Source organism: Rhipicephalus microplus, chromosome 6 (genome assembly GCF_043290135.1).
Source record: "Rhipicephalus microplus isolate Deutch F79 chromosome 6, USDA_Rmic, whole genome shotgun sequence".
NCBI classification, from domain to species: Eukaryota; Metazoa; Arthropoda; class Arachnida; order Ixodida; family Ixodidae; genus Rhipicephalus; species Rhipicephalus microplus.
Window position 1 is genome coordinate 159,183,118 of NC_134705.1, and position 18,813 is coordinate 159,201,930.

Here is an 18,813-nt window from a genome sequence, read left to right on the forward strand (position 1 = left end):
CAGTGCTGCGCGTTCCGCGTATCCCAGGCGCAGGCCGTGGGGGCTGCGGGCTTATAAGCCTCACCAGATATGTTACAATTGTTGCCTCAACTAGTTTTACTGAGAGTAATAAAGGCGAAGCATTTCTAAGCGAACTTTGGCGACTTTGAGCGTATTGGTCGTGCCCTTTCGTCAAGGTGGAACACGAAAGGATACAACTCATTTATCGACCGACTTGGTGCTAAGCAGCGCCCGTTGAGTTGTTTTATATGATTTCATTTGTTACATATCGTGTTTCATTGCATCTATTGTATCGTTATACCATTGTATCATGATATCGCGTTCAGTTCTTGTGTACATATATGCCAACATTGTCATGTATATTAGAGCAAATGTCTTCACTGTAACGTAGTGATGTTAGTCGTGAAATATAGATGTGTCGAGGTGTATATGTCTTGTTACTGGAATGGTACGAAGCCTTTGTGTTCTGTACATGCTGTAAATAAATTTTTTCTAAACATATATCTATCTAGCCGCCTACGACTTCCAGCTCTCCTGGCCCTTTCAATAATGGCATCGATACCAAACTTGGTATGACATAACATGACTGCATGGAGAAAATATTTCACTTGTAATAACGTGAAAGCCATTACGCTTGTGTCATGAATGTCATGATTTACGTTTCATTGTACTGCAGCTGTTGCGGGGGTTTCGTTCACATGGCATGTTTCAAAACTGGTATGGTATGCCACGATTGCATGGCGAACATAAGCGACAGACTTTTACGTGAAAATCATGACGTGCGTATCCTGTAACAACATGGCTATATATCACGCTCATGATGCACTGGCGGCCGTTTCGCTATATTCACTTATACCAAATTTGGTATTGCGGGACGCAAATGGATGACAAAGGTATGATACTGCTGCAAACCTGAGAAGCGCGTCATGTAAAAAAATCCCTACATGCCACACTGATGATGCGCTCACGGCTCTTTCGCTAGATTCACTTATACCAAATTGAGTATTGCGGGACGCCAATGGATGACAAAGGTCTGTGACTGGAGCAAACATAATAATCATGAGATGCTTTTCATGTGAGAACATGACTGCATGCCACAGTCAAGCCGCCAATACATTTCGACGCGATGCGGTGCGCATGCTCGCCGGCATCACGCTGGCGTTGCCACGCCAGGCGCTGGTTCTGCCATATACTCGAAGGCAGCGCCAGGCTGCGTTGCTTTTACGGATGCGTGTTTCTGCTCGTCCCTTGTCCCTCCGTCACGAAAAAAGGGAGACGCAGTGTTGTCTGGGTAACACACCGGCGCGAAATGCAGCATGTCGCATTTCGTGTCGGTTGCCGTCGGGCCGCGCCGACAGACGCTGGTCGCGCCTGGCGTCAGACTATAGAGTGCTCGCGTTTTGCTAACGTAGCATCGCTTTGCCCAGCGTGCGCGCAGGTCAACGCTACATTGCAGTATATTGGGCCCTTCATGATGAGCTCGCGGCCATTTTGCTAGCTCCACATATACCGAATTTGGTGTTACGTGACGTCAATGATTGACAAAATGTATGATTGGCGCCAACACAATAATCGTGACATGTGTGTCATGTAAGAACATGACAACATACCACGCTCATGGCGTGCTCGCGGTCGTTTTGCTAGCTCCACATGCACTAAATTTTGTATCACGTGACGTGAATAGATGACAAAGGTAAACGACACACCTAAACATGATAATCATGACACGGGAGTCATGTATGGCATCATTTACCTCTACCCCGTAACGTTGGGCTGATTTTAAAGTGACATATCAACATTTCTCATTCGTGCTTCGCATATCATCGATTCCCACTGTAAGTGGGATCTGCCAATTTTGTGAGGTTTCTGTAAATTAGCAAGAGTATTCGAATTTTCAAGGTCTTTCTTAGCATACTTCTACCAGCTATGAAGCTGTTCTATTTAAAATAGAGACAAATTTAAATTACCTTTTGAAATATGTGAAAGAGGCAAATGCAGCTTTAACGAAGTATATACATCGGGGCTCGTAACCGATTGAAGTGTTGAGCTTGTCAAACTATATGGCCGCGCGTAACCATGCATATCTAGCTGGCCCCCTGGGCCGTCCTGAGCAGTCTCGCCATAGTTGTGTAGTGGTAATGCTGTTGTACTGCTGACACGAAATTCACGAGATAGAGTTCCAGTCACGACGGCCACAGTTTCTATGGAAGGTAAAGTGGTTGAGGCCCATGTGCTTATATGTAGGTTCGCTTTAAAGAACGCCAGGATGTCGTAATAGCCGGATCCGTCCACTACGCTACGGCAGCGCCGTAATCATATCGTTGTTTCAAACGTTAAGCCTCAACGTGTTATCATCGTCCGGAAAAGGTTTTTGCGTCGATTGCACGTATAGTGCGTAATGTTAACTTTATTGCTCATGTGTTCATTAATATTGCGCTTTCGCGTTAGCACAACACCAAAGGAGTGACCCATCTTCTACGAACAAATGCAATAAAGTAGCCATTTACGAACCAGGATGCACTGCTGTAAATGACAGTGTATGCGTTGGCAGTTTGCAAAGTCATCCAAGCGCAGCTACGTATAAACCACCAACACATAGATAAGCTGATACGTACAGCTCTAACTGATAAAAAATGGAGAGAGAGAAAGCGATATGAGCAGAGGCACCACATTGTGGAAGTCCGGTGACTGATTTCTCGCCGCTGGTGGTCTTTTGACTGGCATTTCAGTTTCCTCGACTGTGCGTTCCGTCAGTGCAAAAAGCGTAGTTCTGCGTAGTGTAGTGGGATAAGGTGTTTCTCGATAATGTATTATAAGGAAAAAAAAGTAGGTGCAGAGGGCTTCCTGCTGTGAGTGAGCACCCATGATAGCAATCCTTCGTCTGATAGGAAGAAGCGACAAGGCGATCGACTGTGATGGAGACATAGATGTAATGACAGTGGTTAACCATCCGACGCGAGGCTCATTTATCCAGTGTGGCATTGTGATAATGAAATGCCAGAAATGGCGTATCCGCAGAGGCGCTGATGCTTTGACCCAATTTTTTTGTTGTTTTATGGGGTGATTGGTGGATCATGGTACAGGCTTTTGACCTGCAGTGGGTGGAGTCAGGATGACGAAGAAGATGATGATGATCAGGATGTATGTCAGGAGGAGCTGTCGTGTTGCTCCCGTCGAACTTGTGTTTTCTCGTTGTGAACCACAGAGAAAGCAAAGAGAGTAACCATCTTACAAAATCCGGAGATAGAAACTTTTCTCGTTTCCATGATTGTGTTCTGCAAAGATTATTTGGTAGGGTTGTTCAATTTTTCAAATATTTGATTGTTTTTGTAATCATCATTTGATTGTTTTTGTAACATTCGACGGCGGGAGTATAAATGCCGACGCGCTTCGCCGCTTGTCAGTTGTTGATCGAAGGCCGACGCTGCGTTCGCCGCTATCAGTCCGAGACTGCTATCTGTGCAAGACTACTGCTGTAATTAGACTTTCCCTTTACCGGGCACAGGTTCGCCCAAATAAACAGTTAAATCCCAACACCAAGTCTCCTGTCTTCGGCCACGTCACGACCCCGTGACAATATAAATCGCAGCTCTTTGTACTTTGGTCAAACCAAGCAGTTTTGCTCATTCTGAAAGTTGTATTCTTTATAATACTACGCAATTCATTTTTCGAAATAGGTAAAGAAACAGTAACGTCTTTACGATGTGCTTGTCGCGCTGCTTCATCGGCAGCTGTGTTTCCAGGAATGCTGCAGTGGTCAGGTATCCACTGGAATTTGATCTCATGTTGCGCCTTCTTTGCTTTAGTGAGCTCCTTCAGCGTTTCGTATGTCATACTATCACTTATTACTGTCCTGTTTGTACTGGAGAGTGATCCTAATGCGGCCTGTGAGTCACTGAAAAGTACCCATTTTCTAGCATCTGCTACCGAGTTTATAAACTTTAGATCATACAGAATAGCGAAGAGCTCAGATGTAGTAGATGGCGTCATGCGACATAATTTAAACGATTCCTGAATATTGAGCTGTGGTATGATAAATGCCGATGTTGAAGACGTTGTAGTACTTGAGCCATCTGTGTAAGTATGTATGTACCCTGGATACCGCATGTGTATCTGATAAAGCGCTAGTTGTTGACCAGCTTGGATGAACATGTCTCTCTTTCTGATAATGCCATCCACTGAGAATTCAATGCTTGGTATAACAAGCACCCATGGAGGATAGTCCATTTCAGAGCTCCAAAACTCATGTCTGGGTAATATATGTACATTACTCTGTACTTCTTTATGAGCATTGCTTTTATCTCTTAGTAAAATCTCCAGTGCCAATGGGTGGTCCCTGTGTTGCGTCTGTAAGCAAAAAATGGCGGCATGTTTCAATTGTTCTTATGACTGGAAAGGGTGGTTGTCGAGTCTCTGCTATGACAAGGCTGCTGGAAGTCGCTCGTGGAACACCTATGCAGACGCGCAGTCCCCTAGCTAATAGTCTTTGAAGTCGCTCCTCTGAAGTGCGGGAAAGGCCGTGTAACACTGCTGCAGATTATGCAACTTTTTGTCGTAATAAAGCATTGTCAACAGCGAGCATAGATGATACAGATCCGCCCCATGATGTCCCAGCAATTCTGCGGAGTATATTCACTAGCGTATTCACCTCGTTTTCGAGTTTCTTTATGTGAGGTGCCCATGATAGCTGCCTATCAAGTATTACTCTGAGAAATCGATGCTGTGTCACAATCATTAGTGGTTCTTCTTCTAAATTGAGATTGAAGTTCTTTAACTTCTTACGGGTGGAGGGCAATACAGCTGTCTTTGCGTGCGATAGAATCATTCCTCTTTCTTTTAAAAAGTTGTTGATAATATTTATTCCGTCTTGCAATGCAATCTGAATTAACCGTATGTCTGTGCGAGATACCCAAATGCACACATCATCTGCATATAAGGAGTATTTCAACCTGGAAGGCAGTCTTTTAGCTAAATAATTCATAACACAGTTGAAAAGAAGAGGGCTGAGTACGCTTCCTTGTGGCACTCCCTGTCTGACGTCGTGTTCTGCACTTTTTCCTTCGCTCGTCTGAATGAATATTTTACGACCTGATAAAAATTTGGATACCCACCGCAAAGACCTGCCGGACAGTCCGTGTTCCAACATACTCAGCAGAACATGAGTGTGACTGACTGTGTCAAATGCCCTTTTGATGTCCAAGAACACTGCGACCGTCAAACTACCACAGGCGCGTTCATGCTCCACATACTTTACTAAGTCCAGTATTGCATCCATTGTGCATCTCTGTTTCCTAAAACCTGTCAAGTAGTTGCAGAATACACCAGTTCTGTTGCACCACCATTGAAGTCGCGCATCAATCATTTTTTCCACTACCTTACATAAACAGCTTGTCAGACTGATTGGACGGAAGGATTCAAGGTTCAAGGGTGTCTTAGCCGGTTTTAGGATCGGAATGATGCCAGCAGACTTCCAAGACTCGGGTACAATTTCGTGCGTCCATAGATTATTGTAAATATCTAAGAGAATAGTTGTGCCTGTGGGCCCAAGGTTCTTTAGCATATTGTACGTAATGCCGTCCGGTCCAGAGGCCGATTTTTGACGACATGATGCTATAGCACAATGCAGCTCCCTTAACGTAAATACAGGGTCTAGCTGAGGATGCTGGGCCCAAAAGCAAGCATTAATTTTCTGGCTGGCTAATGCGACAGAATTATCAAATAAGGCACATTGTGATGCGGCGGGCCTATTGATAAGTTGACAAAATTTATCTGCTACCACAGCTTCCGGTTTGTCCAAGGCTACAGCAAGAGCACGAAATGGGAAACTCTGTGATACAGGGCCACTAAGTGCTCAAATTACAAGCCAAATTCTTGGAGAGAGAGAGAGAGATTAACTTTATTTAAACATATCCTGAGGAGGCTGAGAAAGGGCCATTCCGACCCTTAATTCAGCCTGGAGGCTCCGCCCAGGATGGCGCTGGCAGCCGAAGGCTTGTAGCGATGTCCCGGGCCCTCTGGACCGCCTGTAGTTGCAGCTTGTATTGATTGCTCTTGAGAGCTTCCTGCCAAGCCTCTTGGGTATTCAGTTGTGCTGCGCTATGGGTAGGGCACAGCCAGAGCATGTGTTCAAAATTGCAATAGGAATGGTTGCAAAGGGAGCATGTGGGCGGTGTGTCGGGGTCGACTCTGTGTAAGGTGGATGGTGTTATGTACGTACGTGTTTGCAATCTTCTGAGAGTTAGAGCTTGTGCTTTGTTAAGTTTTGGGTGCGGTGCTGGGAAGGCACGTCTTTGTCCCCGGTAATGTGAAGTGATCTCGTGGTATGTGACTCCTTTGTCTTGGCTGCAGAAATTCTCGTACTGCTCACTCATCGAGGGGTCGTTGTCCGCGGCGCGGCGTGTGAGCTCACGTGCCAGGCGGTTGACCTCTTCGTTGGGATTGCAGTGGTCGAGTCCCGTTAACTGTCCCATGTAGGCTGGGAACCAGGATACGTAGATTTGAGCTTTCTCTTCCTTAACAAGGGTTTCTTTGCTCTCGTACTCTCTTATTGCGTTGACGGTGAGTTTTCCTATGCTTCTAGCTACTAGGCCAGCCGCGAACGTTCGTGCCGCCGTCTTAGAGTCTGTGTATATTGTGGAGTAGGCTTGGCAGCTTTGCAAGGCTAGCGCGATCGCCATTTCCTCTGCTTCGTGGACACGACTTGTTTGGACGGTTGCCGCGTTTATGAGGTTTCCGTCTATATCAACGACCGCTATGGCAAACGCCTCCCTGCCATAGTAGCGGGCGGCATCTACGAATAGCGCGTGCGTGTTGTGTTTTTTTGCCTTGTTTATGAGCGCCCCCGCTCTGTCCTTTCTTCGCCCTTTGTTGAACGTAGGGTGAACGTTGCGGGGGATTGGCTCAACCCTAATGTGTTTCCTCACGTCATTACCAAGCTGTGTTCTTTTCTCTGGTTGAAAAATTGGGCAAATGCCTGCGTCTCGTAGGATGAGATGGCCTGCCTGCGTCAACGACAGGCGTGTGATCTGTGCCACTCTCTGAGCCTCGAAAATTTCTTCGACTGTGTTGTGCAGACCAAGTTGCTCAAGTTTCTCGTTGCTCGTGCTATTGGGCAAGCCGAGTGCCGTTTTCAGTCCCTTGCGGAGCATGGAGTCGACCTTTTTGATTTCAGACTTCGTAAGTTTCAGAAACGGGAACGCGTATGCTACGTGACTTACAAGAAAGGCGTGATATGCCTTCATGATGTTGTCTTCTAGGAGGCCTGCTCTCTTGTTGGCGATTCTAGCAATGCCTCTTGAAAAATTGTTCGTGCTTTTTTCGAGGCGCTTGAGTGCTTCTTTGTTGTGGCTCTCCTTGGCGCTTAACGTTAGCCCTAGTACTTTGACCGTATATACTTGCGGTATCGTTTGGTTATTCTCAGCTTTGAGCACTACTTGCGGCTCGTCTTCGCCCGAATTCCGTCGAGGGTGAAAGAGCGTTAGAGTAGATTTAGTGGGGGACAGTGCGAGTCCAGTTGGCTTAAGAAATTCTTCAGTTGTAGTCAGTGCTTGTTGAAGGATTCCTTCCAAGGCACCATATGAGTGGGCACATGGGACCCATATGGTAATATCATCCGCGTATATGGCATGGTGCACGGATGGGATTTGAGCGAGCTTCTCCGACAACTTGTGCATCGCCACATTAAAGATCAATGGCGAGAGCACTGATTCTTGTGGGGTGCCGATATTTCCGAGTCGTTCGGGTTCGCCGCAATGCTCTCCTATGCGTATGGTGGCGGTTCGGTTCGCCAGAAAGCCTTTAATGTAGTTGTAGAATTTCTCGCCTAGGTTCATGTGTGATATTTCACCCAGTATGTGTTCATGTTTCACGGTGTCAAAGGCCTTGTCGAGGTCCAGGGCTAATATAGCTTTGGGCGTGTGGAGGAGGCCGTAACGTATGTGTTCTCTTAACATCAACATGGCGTCCTGTGTGGACAGTGCCCTGCGGAAGCCAATAATGTTGTGTCGAAAGAGCCCATTGCTCTCAATGTGGTCTGTGATACGGTTGAGTATTGCATGCTCAGCTACTTTTCCAACGCAAAATGTGAGTGATATGGGACTGAAGTTATCGATGCTCAGTGGTTTTCCAGGTTTCGGGATGAGCGAAACCTTGGCACTACGCCATTCTTTAGGCACGGTACCCGTTTCCCATGCCTCATTTATTTTCTTAGTAATGATTACGATTGCTTTATCTTCTAGATTCCGTAGCAGTTTATTGTCGATTCCATCTGGCCCTGGCGCCGATCTGCCATTGAGTTGTTGTAGAGCGTACCGTATTTCAGCTTCGCTGAATGGTTCGTCTAGCTTTTCTTGCGGTTGACTTCCATATGAGGGATTTTTGTTTTCCCAGGCTACTGATTTGCTTTCCAGTGGGAGATATTTTTGGCCTAGCGTTTTGAGGAGAGCTTGGGATCCACCACTATCCTGGGCGTGCTTGTGCACCAATCATTCAATATGCAGCTGGGTGCCACCTCTGGTGGGTTTGTCGCTGTCCGCCATAAGGTGTTTGAGCAGCCCCCATTTGCTTCCCTTCCTCATTTTGCCATCTGCTTCGTCACATGTGTTGTTCCACTGCTGGCCGCAGATTGTCTTGGCGTGAGATTCGATTTCGCGGCCAAGGTCCGCGATTTTTGTGCGTAAGTGTCTGTTGAGCTTGTTTTTACGCCACGCTTCTTTTAGGTCACGCCTTTTCTGCAGCAAACTGGCCAGGTGAGAGTCCATTGCCTGGATGGATTCATCAGTCTCGACTTCTTTGGTGGCCTCATTCGCTGCCATTTTTAATTCATTTAGGAGAGCTTCATATGATAGTTCTGTATTGCCCTTCTGCTCCCGTATTTTACGAAACTGGTCCCAGTCTGTGATTTTGAATTTTCTTGGCGCTTTCGCCTCGTTCTCAACGGTAATTTCTAGGATGCAGTGGTCGCTATCTAGGTCTTCGGCGAGGTTATCCCAGGTAGCTCTGACGTTCTTGGTGAAGGTTAAGTCTGGCATTGTGTCCCGCTGTACCGAATTACCTCTTCTTGAAGGGAGGGCAAGGTTGTTTATCAGCTGCAGGTCCAGCGAATTCGCGCTTTCTGCTAGCTTGGTGCCTTTGCCTTCGCTTTTTAAGTATCCCCATTCGGTACTCCTGGCGTTAAAATCGCCCGCTACTATGAGCGGATTGTCACTAGCCATTTTTATCGCCGAGGTAAGCCGTCTGTTGAAATCTCTTTTCTTATCTGATGGAGAACTGTAAACATTGAGCACGAAGATGCTTCTTTTAACAGCCCTGTGTGGTAAGATTTCCACCAGGACCGTTTCCAGGCCTTTTTTGTATACGGGGGCGTCCCTTTCGGCGAACATTAAGTCCTTCCGGATGAAGGTAGCCACTCCTCGCGTCTTGTTCGGCTCGGGGTGCAGGGTCGGCCTGGCTACCCTGTACCCCTGTATGCCAATGCTTTTAGCAGTTTTGCTTTCTCCACATTCCTGTAGCAATATTATATGTGGCTTTTTTTACAGGCTAGCAATAGTTGTGTTAGTGCTGCTTTGCGTTTCTGAAGTGAGTTACAGTTCCACTGCCAGATCTTAATCTCGTTACGATCAGCAGCCATTTTGGCTTGGTAGCTTGTGTGCGTCGCGGCTCGTTATTTCCGCGAGATTGCGTGCATTGACTGGTCGGACTTTAGCTCTAGAAGGTATGCTCGGCACGCTTGCCGTAACCGCTGGTTTGTCCGCACTTAGGCTCTGAGGAGCACCTGCCCCAGCTGGGTTGGCTGCCATCTTCTCCAGGCTCACGAGCCTCTGGTCAGCTTTGTCAGTGTAAGTCTTAAAGGTTTCCATAAACTTGGCAAGCGTGTTCGCCAACGTATCAATTTTGTCGTTAAGCTTAGTTGTCACGGACTCGACAGTTTTCAGTAGGGCTTCTTTTTCTATCGAGACCATCTCGATCTCCTCCGTCGTGTCGCTGTCTACGGCTTTGCGTTTGTGTGTGTTGTGGATCGTTTGTTGTGAGCGTGTTGTCGGTGGTGCCGGTGAGCTCGACAGATTAATTCCGTGACAGCTCTCTATTCTAGCTATTGAGGCCCGGAGCTGTTCAAGCTCCTTCTTGAGGGCCCTGTTTTCTTGTTCAAGCGCTACAATACGAGAATCGGGAGCATGCTCTGGCTGTGCCTTACCTTTGGGCTGGCTACTTGTGCTTCGTGCTTCACCTGCAACCCTGCTGGCCCAGGAGTCATTGTTCGGCTGCTGCTGCTGCTGCGTGGCTGTTGGCCTCGTTCTCGGTCGGGATCTGGAGCACTCCCGAGATGACAGGCGGTTGTCGGATCCCGACAGGGTCGAGGGGCGCCCTCCGAAACGAGAACGGCCTCTGGATCGAAAACGCCTTCTGGATCGGGAACGCCCTCTGGATCGGGATCTCCCCCTGGATAGAGAACGGTGATGGACGCTCGAGGCGTTCTCCCGTCCCGGCACCTGGTTGTGGCAGGGTTCCTTAAACGTGACAGACGTTGGTGCGTCTTGACGTTGTTGTGCTTGCCACTCTTGCTTTCTGCGTCTTCTTCTCCTTCTCACTATGTATGGAATGTGGAAGCGTCTTTTGCATTCGCGATCTCCGGTGGGGTGATTGCCGTCGCAAAGCTTGCATTTCGGCTCGCAGTGATGCACGCCATCTTCTTGTAGCGTTTCACCGCAGTTGTGACATTTCTTGCTCGTTGCGTTTGTGTGCCGGCAAACATCGGCGCGATGGCCGACTCCTCCGCACGTTCTGCAAACATCGACTTGTCGCTTGTAGAGCGAGCAGGGAACCATGGCGGTTCCGCATATCACTGTGCTCGGAACGCGCAACCCGTCAAAGAGGATTGCGACGACTTTGGTCTTTTTAATGCGTCTTGCCTCGATGGCAGTGGGATTTCGGTCGTGCACAATCAGGCGTTTGAGCGTTGCGTCGTCAAGGGAGAGGTCAACGTTCTTGATGACGCCCTTGCATGTATTATCGGGTGCGGCCACGTATGCGGCAACTTCGAACGAGCCTTGGTTTGTGTGCAGTTTCTGCACGTTCACGTATGATGTGGCATTATTTTGGTACGGCGTAGAAATAACAATGATGTTTTGCATATTGTTGGGGCAGATCGTGTCCTCCCGTGCTTGTTCGTCGGTGATCTGGGCGGCCATGATGACGGCTCTCGCCAGCAGAACGAGGTCGACTCGGGCTACGTCCAATCCACCTCTGGGTCTCATAATTACCCTGATCTGGTCTTTGGGTAGGCGGGGTAGCCTGGAAGCGGATACTACACGGTGTAGTGCCGATTGACTTTTTTAAAGCCCCTGGGGTGCTTCGGCTGGTTGCTGTGCTCGACCGTCCCAGCGGCCAGCTCCTCGTTCGGCGGAGTCGTCTGTCTTCGGCGTCCCATGGCGGTGGCCCATCCTGGTCCGTCGAAGATCTCCGCGCTTACTTCCATTCCCTCCACGGTTACGGTGGAAGACATTTGCAGTACCTGGTTGTCGGCTGCGACGTACGGAGGTTGATCCAGTAGCTGCCGCGTCTGGCCGAGCCCTTGGCTACGTGTAACGGCCGTACTCCTCGCTAACCCTAGGTGTGGTTAGGGTTAGCGGGGACGCTCGCCGCGTCGCAACTTTAAAGTCCGAAAATATGTCTAAGAGTTCACTCACCGCCAAAAATGGCGTCTCCACTGAAACCGCAGAGCTTGCTTGTTCGAATACGCACAAAGCCAAGTGATCTTGAAGCATAGAAACGACCGAAAACATTTAGAAAAACGGGAGCCGACGACGTCCGCGCTCCTCGACGCCACCTAGCGATCCCCAAATTCTTCGAACAGGTGCTTTCTTTCTATCCGAGGTGCCGACCAGTGCGGACGCGCGAAGATCGGCTCCTGCTTTCAAGAATGCTTTCCTGTGGTATTCACGAATTTGTCGCCGATTTTTTACTCTCATCGTGTGCCTAAGTTGTTAAGAAATCAGCAGATACCACCTTTGTGCCGGTGAGTGGACTTTTAAACCGTCTTTTGGGACATTTTTACACGGCAACGCCACCGGGGGATTTAGGCCTAACCAAGGAGGCGATTGTCGCCGATGCGCCGGCCCGGCGCCAACGCGACTCAACGCTCTGCGCGTTCCAGTATCTGCAACTGAGAATGGAATACCAAGCAGATGGAGAGGACATCTCTCCAGAGGATTGCACGGAAGAAATGGGTTGGAAGGAAGCCGAAACCAGACGCTCAAGGAATAAGCAAGCCGCGGTTAGCGTTCCTGCTGCCAAGGGTTCGACCGAAGCCGGCGTTGCGGGAGACGCTCGAGCCAGTCGTAGTAGGTATGACACCAAGCATACAATTGTGCGAGCTGGACGCATGCCGCCACTACCTAAGGACTTCAGCAAAATTGTGCTACGACCACGTGGAGGATTAAATATCTTGAGAATTGGCACTGGAGCCGTGGCAGACGCGATAGTACTGGCGGCCGGCGTCAAAGAGGAAGAGGCCATGCAGGACATCATCTGTTCCAACTTGCAGCAGAACATTATGGTGGCAAGCACTCCGGACCAAGACAGAGCTTCAAGATACCTCAAGGTCAAGCAAATTGACATTGGAGGCAAAGTTTTCGAGGTCAGCGCGTACGCCGCGGCATCCCACGACACTTGTAAAGGAGTGATTCGCGGGATCCCCGTAAGCGATACTGAGGACATTTTGACCCGAAAGATTGTGAACGCGAACAACCCGCTCGCGCTGCAGGCCAAGAGAATCAAGGACACCGGGACAATCATCATAGCGTTCGAAGGACACAAGGTGCCCAGATTCGTGAGATATGGACCTTCACTTTTGCAGTGCTCCCTTTACCGCAAGAACATCGATATTTGTTACGTCTGCGGAAAGCTGGGACATCGGTCTGACGTCTGTCTGAACCCAGCTGAAACAATCTGCAGAGGCTGCGAAGTCAAGAACCAAGACAGCCTGCACCAGTGCAATCCAAGATGCAGGCTGTGCGACGGTCACCATCCCACGGCAGACAAGGAGTGCAAGAACAGGTTCTTAGTGCCATACGTCGTCAGACGCAGACGTTGGGAAAGATCGCGAGCAGCCGCAGAAGCCCGGGACGCATCAATCACATCGAGTCCAGACATCAATGACAAGCAGCTTATTCAAGCCTACGGGACCCAGAGCATCCAGACTACACAAGAACAGGAAAGGCGGCCCCACTCCAGGGGGTGGTCGCGTTCCAGAAGAGGTTCTAGACCCAAGGCCCGCTCCCAATCACAGGGGCGCTCGAGTTCTCAAGGTCACCATCAGGGTCGGTATCAGCCTGGACGGCACCCGAATGGCCAGCTACCTGGCGTTCAGTTCGAGATAATGGCTTCACACCCGGAGAGGACGCCGGCAGTTACTTCGAAAGGCAGCTGGGCTGAGCGAGTGCGCAACGGCGGGGCAGAGGTGATGACAGGTAAGCTGCCAGAGCATGATAGAATTGCACAGCTAGAGCAAGAAAACGCGAGACTTACAAAATCGAATGAGAGGCTATCAGCTGAGTTAAAGGAAATAAAAATTCTTCTCACTAAGCTAACCAGCCCGCAATCTTCACAGCCAATGCCTCAGCCAGTTGATGTCCCTGTGGCTGAAAACGTGGGGGACTCGAGAACCGCGAAAAAGAGGGCAGTCATGGCAGAACACGTGGAAGCCAACCAAACGACCATGTCAGATATGAAAGAGGTGTTTGACACGCTCAGCAAAGTAGCAGCCAATCTTAGCGAGCAGATGGGTAGGCTACAATCAAGCGTGGCGGCACTGGAAGAGCATATGACTTTGCGCATTACAAAGGTCGAAGCATATCTGCACAACACAGCAAGGCCTCCTCATGCACCAAGCTCACCCCTTCGGCCACCAATACTAGTGGTACCAAACCTGTCGACAGGTGCAGCATCAGGCTCTGGCCGCCCATGTAATAACCATGATGGCAGCGCTACGTGAAGCATTTCGTATCTGGCAATGGAACTGTAAAGGTTACCTTAAAAAGAAGGCAACCCTGCAGCAGTATATCAGGAGCAGCCAAGAAAAGCCTCATATTATATTATTACAAGAGACCCTTTCACCGCAAGCAACGTTGCCTGGATTCCGGCCTGTAATAGGGGATACTGAAGGGAGGGGAGTCTGCACCTTCGTATGCAACAAACTAACGCACGTAACCCATGACCTCAAGATAGAAGCAGGCCGATTGGAACACGTCTTGGTAGAGATCGTGCCGGGTACCAGCAACCGTCAGAGCATTTTCATTCTTAATATATACAGCAGTCCAAAGGAACAAAAGCAAGGTTTCAAGACGGTTCTAAAGAAAGCTGTTAATATCGCCGGGGAATGTCCACTCGTCATAGCAGGGGATTTCAACGCCCCTCATCATACATGGGGTTACAAGTACAACACTGGGAAAGGAAATCGACTTTGGCAAAGTGCCAGTGAACTTGATCTCACCCTAATCACAGATCCCAGCCTACCAACAAGGCTTGGTACATCTTGCTGCAGGGATTCCACCCTGGACCTTACATTTGTAAGGAACATCAAGAAGGCCCAGTGGATGAACCTTGCTGTAGACCTAGGGAGTGACCACTACATTCTTGCCACTACCTTCTCCGTGGAGCATAAAAAGCAGAGAGAATTCCACTTCACAGACTGGGATAAGTTCAGGAAGATAAGGATGGAAAGGGAACAAGATGGCCACAGACAAGGCTTGGAGCAGTGGGTCAAACAGATTAAAGATGACATCAAATCCGTCTCCTATACCATTACCACAGATCTTCCGGTTGAAAGAATGGATAGCCGGCTTGCTCATCTTCTTGAGGTAAAGCAAGCACTACTGAACCGTTGGAAGGGTCAGCGCCTGAACCGAAGACTGAAGAAGAAGATAGCCAAGGTAAACAGATCAGTCGAGGAAGATTGTCGCGCACTATCGAGGCAGCAATGGGACGAAATCTGCAACTCCGTCGATGGTCAGATGCGCAATGGCAAGACATGGAATATGTTAAAGCATCTCCTCAATGAAAACACCAGCAAAACAAATCAAAAGCATGTTATCGCTCGAATTTTGCATAAAGAGATAGGGCGCACTACAGAACAGCAAGTTGTCCAGCAGCTCGTGCATAAGTACCTCCCAATCAAAAGAGGATTGGCACCACCAAGTAGACAGTACCAGGGCACGCCAAATCCAGGTCTTGAGGGCGACTTGAACATCGAGGAGATCAGAAGAGCCTTGCATGATCTCAACGGCAGGTCGGCCCCTGGCCCGGACGGTATATCAAACAAGGCCCTGCGTAACCTTGATGACGATTCAATTGAAACCCTGAGGGATATCATCAATTCAGCATGGAAAGAAGACAGGGTGCCAGAGCAGTGGAAGCTGGCCAGCACGATCCTTATTCCTAAGCCAGGAAAGCCCCCTAACTTAGACAACATGACGCCAATATCCTTGACATCATGTATCGGCAAGGTCGCAGAACATGCCATACTGCACAGGATAAACAAGTACTTGGAAGATAACAACATATATACACACAATATGGTTGGATTCAGGGCAGGGCTATCCACACAAGATGCATTGAAGCTTATCAAACACCAGGTCATTGACAATGAAACCAGAGACGTGAGAGCCATTATGTGCCTAGATCTAGAAAAAGCGTTTGACAACATCCACCACTCATTCATACTCGAAGCAATTTCCAAGCTTGGTCTAGGGAAAGCCTTCTATGACTACGTATGGTCCTTTCTTACAGATCGGAAAGCCGTGATTAAGATTGCAGATATCGAGACCGCAGCAATCGAACTAGAAGAAAGGGGCACGCCACAAGGGGCAGTGATTTCACCAATGCTGTTCAACATTGCCATGATTGGACTGTCAAAGAAATTATCGAGCATTGAAGGATTGAAGCACAGCATCTACGCAGATGACATTACCATCTGGTGCACAGGTGGAAGCGAGGGGCAGATTGAGAGCGCTCTGCAAGAGGCGATTGACACCGTAGAAGACTACCTTCGCCCTTCCGGGCTAAAGTGCTCCTCGAGTAAGTCAGAACTTTTGCTTTATCGGACTGCACGCCGGGGACCGAAGCCCAGGGGATGGAAGCCGTTAAACCAGATAGACATCCATCTCCGTACAAATCAAGGGGATGCCATCCAGAGGGTCGACTCCATCAAAGTCCTGGGAATGCTGATAGAGTCTACCGGCGCCAACAGCAAATCTATAGCCAAGTTAACTCGGAAAACAGACAGTGCGGTGCACCTCATACGCAGAGTGGCCAACAAAAGAAATGGGATCAAGGAAGACAACCTCATCAGGTTGATGCATGCGTTTGTTCTAAGTCACTTCACATACGAGGCAGCAATGCACAACTGGTCAAGAGCAGAGTCCGAGACACTGAATGTGCTCCTCAGGAAAGTTATCAAGAAGGTCCTGGGCCTACCCATACATACCAGCACTGAGCGTCTGCTTGAGCTTGGCATACACAACACGCTCGAAGAAATAGCAGAAGCCCAAGAGAGAGCACAGTTTGCAAGGTTATCTACTACAAGGTCGGGGAGAATGATCCTGCAGGAGCTGGGCCAACACCCAATAGCAATCAGACGCAATTACAATGATATCCCTGACAACATCAGGGAGACTATCACGGTATCCCCTATACCGAGAAACATGCATCCAGAACACAACGTCGGAAGAAGAGTAGCGAGGGCCAGGACTATACTTCGTCAAGTCTCAAACGAGGAATGAGGGGTCGTATGTGTTGACTCGGCTTCCTACGCCAATGGGAAAGCGTTTGTGGCAGTGGTAGTCGATGGGGCTGGCCATGTCGTCAACTCAGCGACGGTCAGGACGAAAGACCCAATCATTGCGGAACAAGTGGCCATCGCCTTAGCACTCAAGATGGATAACATTGAAGTGGTCTACAGTGATTCCATGGCAGCACTACGGGCGTTCGCCAAGGGGACGGTCTGTGAACAAACGCTGAAAATACTGCAAGGCAAGAACATAACACATCATCTTCTGAGTTGGTTCCCAGCTCACCTTGGACAAATCAACGATTCCCCTCCCAATCTCAATGAAGCAGCACACGAGGTGGCGCGAGAACTCTCCAACCGCGCCTCCCCGGGGATGTGTTCTACCGGTGAAGGGGATAACCGGGAAATTCTTACAACATATAACGAGCTCACTAAACATTTCTACCTGTCTAGAAGGATTTTCCCTCCACCTCACAAAAATCTAACCCGGCCCCAAGCACTTACATTAAGGCTTTTGCAAACGCGGATGTACCCTATTTTGAAATTGTTACACATCATGTGCTTGATTGATATGTGGGGTTTAACGTCCCAAAACCACTATATGATTATGAGAGACGCCGTAGTGGAGGGCTCCGGAAATTTAGACCACCTGGGGCTCTTTAACGTGCACCCAAATCTGAGCACACGGGCCTACAACATTTCCGCCTCCATCGGAAATGCAGCCGCCGCAGCCGGGATTCGAACCCGCGCCCTGCGGGTCAGCAGCCGAGTACCTTAGCCACTAGACCACCGCGGCGGGGCCACATCATGTGCTCTGACTTATACCCAAGTAATCTTTGTCCACATTGTGGGGAAATAGCTTCATTAGAACACATGCTCTGGCAGTGCACCAAATTCGCTCATTTATCGCACATCACCTCTGCCAGATGGGAGGCGGCCATCCGCAGCTCGTCCTTGGCAGATCAGCTCTGGGCTGTCCACCAAGCCCGCGAGGCGGCTGAGGAGCTTGGCATCTCAGTCCCCACGTGGGAACTGCCCGCAACACAGTGATCTGTGTTTTGGAGGACCAAATAAAAGTTTATCCAATCCAATCTTGGAACAGGTGTGTGGGGAGAGAGCGTGCCACAGAAATCACGCCAGCGTCGTTTACCTAAATTTTCTAGCCGTCTGCGCATTACACTGTAAATTTTCTGTGCATTTTTGTATGCTTCTAAACTTCCGCTGCGTCGATATGCCCTTTCTGAACGTCGTCTGATGGCTCTTAGATGTTCATACTCTCCATCGACTGCAGCATAGTCTTTTGGAATCGGGACTTTCTTTGTACATTTATTCGCATTATCTTGCAGAAATTCAGTAAACCTTTCAACTGTCGTGAGTTCACTATTTTGGTTTGTTAGGTGGTGCCGAAAAGCTTTCCAGTTCGTCAGTTTGCTGTAGCGTCTGGTGTCGTCTTTTCGCAAGTAGGGGTGACTTATTAGAATGGGAAAATGGTCACTCCCACGTGTTTCTACATCCGTTGTCCATACCACACCATTCACTAGATCTCGAGAACACAAGGTTACATCGATGCAACTAGAGTAATTATGCCCTCGGAGAAAAGTTGGGGAGCCGTCATTTAAAATTGTCAAATTGCATTTGTCTGCGGCACACTCAACAATGTTCCCACGTGCATCACATCGATCACTACCCCATATTATGTTGTGCGCATTAATGATGATGATGTTTAGAGTTTAATGGCGCAAGGCCGACTAAGGGCAAAGAGCGCCAAACAGAAGTGATTACATTAAAGTGACAAGGAAGTAAAAGAACATCTCAGTAAAAATAGATAAAGTAAAACACAACGTAATGGAAGATGACTGGTCTAAAGGGCCAGGTTGTCAAGCATGATAAGAAATGAGATGTAAAAATTTCACGTCGGTAAGAAATTCTAAAACGCGTTTGACTGAAAACAGTGCTTCGTCTCCTATGAAGTGTGACGGGTGTGGTGGAATATGTCGCGTGTGTAGTTGTGGGAAGTATTTGCGTCGTGT